Source organism: Manis pentadactyla, chromosome 2, assembly GCF_030020395.1.
Source record: "Manis pentadactyla isolate mManPen7 chromosome 2, mManPen7.hap1, whole genome shotgun sequence".
Taxonomy (NCBI): domain Eukaryota; kingdom Metazoa; phylum Chordata; class Mammalia; order Pholidota; family Manidae; genus Manis; species Manis pentadactyla.
Genome location: NC_080020.1, coordinates 172,798,239 through 172,806,471, shown reverse-complemented (window position 1 = coordinate 172,806,471; position 8,233 = coordinate 172,798,239). Strand labels below are relative to the sequence as shown.

The 8,233-nt window shown below is 47.1% G+C and overlaps 1 long non-coding RNA gene across 1 annotated transcript; it reads left to right on the top strand.

Moving 5' to 3' along the window:
- The first annotated feature begins 5,192 nt into the window (after positions 1–5,192).
- LOC130682720 (uncharacterized) lies at positions 5,193–7,462 on the top strand. The gene is made up of 3 exons (XR_008996012.1): positions 5,193–5,246; positions 6,560–6,699; positions 7,231–7,462. It is a non-coding gene; the product is annotated as an uncharacterized LOC130682720 (long non-coding RNA).
- The last annotated feature ends 771 nt before the right edge of the window (positions 7,463–8,233 follow it).

Below are 8,233 nucleotides of genomic sequence, written 5' to 3'. Positions count from 1 at the left end.
ACTGTCCCTGTAGTCCCCCACGACCTTCTCATCACTCAAGTCTATAGCCTTTTTTTTAGTTCATCCAATTTAACCTTTTGGTGACGTGACCTGCAGGCCAGCTGCTTTCTCTTCTAACTCTCTCTCAGCCTCTGTAACCCACCTCTTTACTTCTCCATCTATGCATACGTACACATGTATTTGCAAGTAGGCAGGTATGGAGTCCCTGTCTTCTGAGAAGAATTTAAACAGAAATATATACTACACTAGAATAGCAAAAAAAGGGAATGAGATGGAAGTGGTGGGGAATTAAGAGTAAGCTGTAGTCATAATAAATGAAGAATGTAAAAGTTCATCCAAAAGGCATTATAAAATCATTAGTCCACCCAACAAATCTGATCACGTGACTCTGCCACCAGGAAGTCCTCAGTGATGTATCACTGTCCAGTTCCTTCACTTAGTCTTTCCCAGTTTGCTTTTCCAACTCATTTCCTGCCTCTGGGCTTTGGTCAAGCTGATCCCTTTGCTTAGGGGTATACTGTGTTCTCTCCTCCTCTTCACACTGCCCACTTAGCAAACATCTACTTGTTCCTTAAGACAGTTCCAATGTCACCTTTTCTGTGAGGCCCTCCCAGCTCCACTTGTGATAATCTATATCACTGCTTTTTGGTAGCAAATAAACTTCCATGGACCTCAGTTTCTGCATCTGGACAATGGGAATAATAATAGAACCTCCTTCATGGTGAAGATTAAATGAGACACATATACAAAGGCATATTGTATGCATTTACTAGATGCTGACTGCTAGCTATTTCACTCCCTTATAAATGCAGAGGACAATAGCCAAGAAGACTAAGATATTTTTTGAAGTTAATTAGGATCCCAGTGATGGAGCTTAGAATAAGCCCCTGATTCCTTTCACATGGGCTACCAGTTTTTCTATCCCTACCCAGAAAGTCTCTCAAATCTTGCTCTTCACCAGTCCCAGCTGTTCCTCTCTGGAAAATCATTTCCATGCCAAATGTTGATACCCTCAAGTCTAGGCACTACTCATTTGTGTAATTTTACTGGCACACATGTTGAGTACAGGCACTGTTCAGCTCTAATCCTGTTGCCTCTGTCTTGCTGAAATCATTGTCTCTGTAATTTGCTGCTAAAACAGTCTGAACTCAGCGTGCACTGTGACTGTCAAATGGATTCGGAAGTCAGGGAGAAGGCTTCCCAGTGTCTGTGGTCAGCTGGGTACAGGGACAACCAGCCCCAGCCAAGGCACTTGCTGGCCCTTGGTGCCAGGAGAACCTGTGTGACCTGCAGCCTGGCTTGCAGCTGCCTGGGTGGGTTCCTGAGGCCCCCCCCCAGCAGCCCTGTGCCTGCAGGCACTCAGGAGAGCATGACTCTGTGTGCACCTGTGCATCTCTCTTGTGTGTAACTCTCCCTCTGGTGGGCTCAGGGACCTTGTGCCATTTCTCGAAATGTCACTTGTCACCCAAGAAAAATCCCTGAACCAGAGACAGGGGCCTAGTGTCATGGTCACTTGGCACCATATCTTTAGGTGGGGGTGGGGAAATCTCATACTCATACAGTCATACAAAGTGGTAGTGAGTACCCATGCATATCCAGAGAGGGGGAATGGGAGGCTCAGGGACGCCAGATGCCTCACACAGTCACCTGTCTCATAAGCAGTGTTTATATAATGTCTTCCAACTCTGAGCCTGGATCCTTTCTTCTATGCCTCGTGCACTTTTCAGAAAAGTAGGGGAACACACAAAGGTCCCTGCATAGCCACATAAGGTGCCCTACAAATGTCAGCTGCTGTATTATTCCCTTCCTGCGGCTCCAGTGCTACCCTGCACGTGCAGAAATGCTCCTAGTGAATGTGCTTTCATGACATACACGTGGAAGTACCCAAGGAGGGAAACCACAGGCCCTGGAAGGCAGGACCTGCACATTGCAGTTGGGAGGGTGGGCTTAGCGAGCATGTGGGGAGCTCCGTGTTGGTGTGCGGAGGCTGGGTAACAGTCCCTGGATCTTCAGCAGAATTCTCTCAGTTTCTCCATCTTAATATGAGAGGTTGGGGGAGATGACTTTGAGGTTCCTCCCTTTAATATGGCGTTTTTATGTGGTGTCAAATCTCTCCCCTGAGGCAAGTAATATTAAAAGACTACCGTGAACACAGAGTATCTTACATATGTGTGTAGCTTCATTAGGGTGTTCCATTGCACATTCACACTCAGAAGTGCATTTCAGTTTATCTTATTTACATAGCACAGTATTTTTCATACTGCATGGTAACTGAGTAATTAATTTTTTATGGCACCTTCCCTCTGATAGGTTCTGGGCAGAAAACCCATTACTTTCATGGCAGACATTTTACCGCCCTATGGACCTCAAGGAGCAGAACAACCAGGGTGATGTCCATCTAGGCAACAGACAAGGACAGGCCTGGGGAGAGGTGTGCGGTCAGCAGGTAGTGAGGGCTGTGGGAGCTGCCTGTCAGAGAGGGCAGCGTGGAGAGGTGGCTCAAGTGGCTGGCTTGCAGTTGGGGCTGGTCTGGCCCACACAGTGTTTTAAGGAAATTCAGTAGTTGCTAAAATTGAAAACCAGGATATTTCACATTAAAAGCCAGTATTTTGGGCTTCTATTGAAAAATGGGAAGATTCTGTTGAGAAAAGGGAAGGGGCTGATTGAGCCTGTATTCCCACTTGGCCACCTTTGGCCAGAAGCCCCTGTGGAGAGGGTACACGCTGCCAATCTAACCCAGAGCCAGCTCCTGCTGCTTCCCTTTTTCCTGCCCCTGCATCTGTGGGCCTGTTTGTCAAATACTCAGCCTGCTGTGTCTGGCTATGTGGGGGCTGAGTCGTGCTCAACAAATTTACAGGAATTACATTTCCAAAATGTGACACTGTCTTGCCAATGGGTTTCAGCCCTGGACAAGTTCGCTATGGATTCAGTGTGACCAAAGAAACTGACAGCAAAACTTTTTTTGGGGTGAAAGGGTTATACCCAACTTTATTTCCAGGTGGCAGGTCAGTCACTAGAATCCCATTCATTCAGAGCGAGTCTGTATGCAGCAAGCCAGTCTCTGCTTCTGGGCCCCTCTGTCCGCACAGCCGTCCTCTGGGCCTCTCTGCACAGTCGTCCCACACAGCCATCCTCTGGGCCTCTGTCTGCGGCGCTGCCACCACTCCAGCCTCTGCTCTGCTCTCCTGCAGCCTTGCAGCCCTGCCACCATGTCACACCAGAGCACTGGGTGGAGCTCTTTGCATAGAGTCAACAGCCATGTATTGCCCACAGGTGTGCAGTGAGCTAGTTAACCACTGCCAAGTGAGAATCCTGGCCACAGGAACTCTCATTTTATCCGCAGACACTATAATCTAACCCAATCTTAATTGTGCCACAAGCAGGCTGTCAAAAGATGTGAGATTTTGTACATATTGGTAGATCTTTTTACCAGAGTTGGCTATGAAAGCAGATCCCCTATTTTGGGACCATTTGTTCCATGCCAGGCACTGTGCTAAGTGTTTTAACTGCCACAGCCATGTCATGTGTGAGACAGCTACTAATCTCCCCTTTCGTGCATGGAGATACTGGGGCACAGAAAGGTGAAGCAACTTGGTGTGTGTCCCACAGCCTGGAAAGGGCAGGCCTGGGATGGGAACCCAGGCAGTCAGACTCCAGAGCGCATATTCCAACCACCCTTCTACACCACTGGGCCATCAGAGTTCTCTGTTTTCTCATTTGTGGGAGGCCGCCAGTCATCTCTGCCTCAAAGGGAGAACATGAGATTGTGAGTGTGAAAGCACTTGGTAAATTGCAACGTGCTCTATAAATGTTAGTTGCTCCTCATGATTACTATAACCTGCAGGTCAGGATTCAAGCCAGAAGCCTGTGGCTGAGGCTACCCTGCTTGGCTATGGCTCTATGGCTGCTTACTGGGGAGGGTGTCACTAGCACTGATTCTTGAAATTCCAACATGGTGTGAACAATAAATCAATTAGAGGCTATACCGTAGGGTGGTAACTGAGGTGTGGGGCCAGTTTTCAAAGGGATGAAGACTAGTTTATTTTAATACCCCTTCTTCCCACTGTGGAGTTAAGCCCACCCACAGTCACTGCTGCTTGTTGGGAGGTGCAGGCTTGCCCACCGCCAGGGAGAACAGGAGGATTCATACACCTTCTCCCTGAGCAGTTCCCAGGCACCCATGTACGATATGCAGTTCATGGACTGCACACAGATGCTGACCAAGGGAGTGAGGGGACCCTGAATTCCGTGGGTTGGGTGTCCTGGAGTGGGCTGCACCTGCAGGAGGTGTTTTGTTTTTGTACAAAGGTGTCACCTGAGCGCCTCTGGTGTATCTACTTCATTGGTTTGTCCAGAGAGGGGTGCCATTTTTGGTTCATATGAGGGCCTCATGCAGTCTGGCGGTGGGGTGTGGGGCTGGCTGTGTACCCTGCAGAGACAGATGACAGACTCCTTTGTTGTCCAGGAGCTCAATCCCTACCTCCAGCCCCTGATTCTCCTCAGTGGGGCCCATGGATCACCTCCCTGGCAGGCTCACTGTTCTCCAACCAACTCATATTCTCCCATGATTTTTGCCATTTATTCCCCTCTTCCCAAATGTGCCACGGCTTGGGTGGCTCTGAAGCCCTCAAGATTGAGCTGAGCTGTGTTGGGGACTCAGCACCCCTTCTCCCCCACCCTCACATCCAAGCTGGTCAGGGATGCCAAGGTCAGTGGTTCTTAGAAGGGTTCCACATTCCATTCTGCAGGAGGCTCCAGGAAGAGCGCCTGAGATGCGATGACCCTACTTCTCAACCCAGGAGTGCCCAGAGCCAGTCACTGGAACAGGAGGTCAAGTCTGGGGAGTCAGGGGTGTTGGCTCTAACACCTCCTAGCTCTCCCCACTCCCCACAGGGACAGATAGGAACCAGACTCATTTTTCCTGTTAATATCCTGGTCTGGGAAGTGACAGGGCACATCAGAGGGCCAACCCAGATGGCAAGCCAGAAATCCCCCTGTCCCCGTCCCCACTCTCCAAGTCTTCCGAGGGGCCCCTCCAGTGACCTCAGTGGCACAGGGTTGTGCCTGTCTCCCAGGCTCCCACTCATACCCACACCCTGCCTGCCTGGGAGGGCCCTGACTCATTCCCATGTGATTGCACAACTGGTGTTTGGAGATTGACCGTGGCAAGAGGAGCTGTGAGGTGGGGCTTGGTGCGAACTGGGAACAGCATCCACTACGTGTTGGTGCCAGTCTCACCTCAGCAGGTGGGTGTTTGCATGAAGTAGGAGACTGTGGGCTATGATGTCTTTTCCTCTTACTCCTCTAATCCATCCTCCTCCTCTCCCACCCTCAGGAACCCAGGCCCACATGCTGCTGCCCCTCATCCCGAATGGACAGATTTTCTACCCAGGTTTCCCCACCCCGGCAATGCTCCACACCGAAGACTGTGTGTCCGATCTCTTCTGGGCTCGCCCCACCCTTTCCCGTGTCTCCTCTCTTGGCACCCCTCACCATTAGGCACTCGTGTGTACACACACACACACACACACACCACACACACACACACACACACACACACACAAATACTCTCACTCCTTTTTTTGGTGTCCTGATTTATTTACTCTCAGGTAGCTGTTGGGTTGGAAAGGTACTCATCACTAGGCCACTCTGCTCTGCTTGGGGTAGAAAATTGTTGTTGTCTATTGCTGTCTTTCCTAGTAGCATCTGAATCTCCTAACCTTAAGACATGAAAAAGCTCTACAATGGTAGGAGTTCAGATATTAGTGATAGGCCAGTAGGGGAAATTTGTAATTAGTGGAATCTTCCTATTCACTATCAAATCATGCTTTGCAGTGAGGGAATTAACCACATTGCCCAGGAGCAGCCCTTCATTCCTTTCACTTGGTCCCATCTCTCCAGGCTTCTCAAACCCTGAGCCTGCCAATGCAGGTGTTCAAACGGGGTCTTATTGCAATACTGGCTAATGTGTGTTTGAAGTCTGATAAAATTTTCAGTGTGTTTCTCCCATTTGTTGAGATTGATGTATCTCCACCTCTGCCTTTTCAGTTAGATGCTCTCAGTCTGCTTGTTTTATAGGTTGTGGGTGAGAAAGGAAGGGGAAAGGCAACAGCTTTCTGTATGCACAATGGTTTAACTTGAAGTCGACTGAGGAATAGCTAGAAAACACCTTAAATGAATGCATATATAAATGTCCCAGAGACAGTGACTGTAATGGGGTATGTGGTGGGGACTTGATAATAGGGGGAGTCTAGTAACCATAATGTTGCTCATGTAATTGTACATTAATAATACCAAAATTAAAAAAATTAAAAAAATTAAAAATAAAAAAGTAAATGTCCCAGAGAATCTGGACAAATTCTCCTAAATGACTTATCACTTGGTGGTGATCTGTGAATGCAATACAGCTGCAGACAGCCAAACTGGGAATGTTGTTCTGGAATGGTTGGTATATTCCGAAGATCTGAACACATGTACCTAACTGCATTATGATACAAATGCTAAAGGATTGCTAATATGCAATTTTTACAACTGTTCTGCTTCTGTTTTACTTGGGAAGAAATTGGGATTTTGCCAAAGGATGACCTCTATTGCAAGATTCCTGAATGGGGTGTGAATATGGAACTGCAGCTGGGAGGCCTGAAGGCGGTAGGAGCCCAGCCACCAGGATTTCATCCCAGCCTGAGCAGCAGGCTGTCAGTAAGTTTTTGTCAACATTTGTGATCTGATGCTTAGAAAGGTCAGAGAATACCATGAATGATACACCGGAGCCTAGAAACTACCCAGCTTAAACTGCTGGAAGTATGGTTGCCTAATTGCAGTGTCCAGTGTATTTTCTGGGCAATTTTTGATGTTTGGGCTGGGATGTTAGAGGCAGTTCACATGTGGCTAAGAGTACAGGTTCTGGAGCCTTGCTTGGAATCAAATTCTAGGTTTTCTACTACTACCAAGGTGTGACCTTGGGCGAGTTACTTAAGCATTCTGATCTAGGTTTCCTTACCTGTACAGTGAGATTTAACAAAGCTGCTGTGTGGATTAAAGGAATTAATATCACTTAGAAGAGTGCCCAGCACACAGTAAGCCCTTAACAATTATTAGCTATTTACTACTTTTATTATTTAGAGAATGCCTTAGGTAGCAATTGCATTGGGCTGCTGGTAAGAGACTAAATAACTGTGGTTTAAACAAAATATGAACTTTATATTATTATTATTTTTATTTTTTTCATAGAAGAAGTCCAGAGGAATGAAGTCCAAAACTGGTATGAGGGACCCATACCAAGCACTCTGCTGTCCATAGTGCATGGCTTCTAGGTTGTTCATCGTCTAATATAGCTGCTGAAAATCCAGCCAGCACATGTGTGATTCCAGGCAGGAATCAGGAGTAAGCTGGGAAGAACAAAGAGAGGAGCAATCTCCAGCTGCCTGTCCTCTTTTAGGGAGTTTTTCTGTGCACTGCTTCTTTCTATCCCCAAGAGCTTCTACCCACACTTGGCTAAAATAATTCCACAAGGCCATAAAATAATGTTTTCTAAGGAAGCTCAAGAATTTGTTCACTCCAAATAAAACTGGGGCTGTGTTACTCAGCTAGAAGAGGAGAGTAGTACTGATTGGGTAGGCAGACAGTAGTTGCTGCCTAGTTATTAGGCACAATGACGTTCTTTTACGCAGTATTAATTATTTTTATATATTGGGATGGTGTGTGTGTTGGGAGACACTGGGGTAAGGGACTGGCAGTAGTACCTATATTCTGGAAGATATAGGTATATATAGATAGGTAAAGAGCTATGAGAGTTGGCATTGAGAGAAAGAGCTCTGTTGGAACTAAATCAGAACTGTAGCTTTTCAAGAATCACATATGTTTAGAGTATCAGGTGCAGGGTTTAAATGGATGAACACCCACTGGAAATCAGGACTGGGCTGGATGTTATGTACTCAAGCTGCACTTCAACTGTGGAACTGAGAGTGGAGTTTGACCTTCACACAAATAGAAATGAAGCCAGGGGGAATCTGCACACATTATCTGTTGTCAATGCCAAGTCTAAATAGCATTTACTGTTTAAAAATGACTTAAATATTACTAAGAGGCAGTAGAGCAGAGATACTTTGGAGCCAGACTGTCTGGGTTCAAATCCTGACTCCACCAATTACAGCTCCGTGACCTTGGCAGGTTACCTAACCTTGGTGTCTCAGCATTCGCATCTATAAAATGAGGTTAACAATGCTTCTTTCTT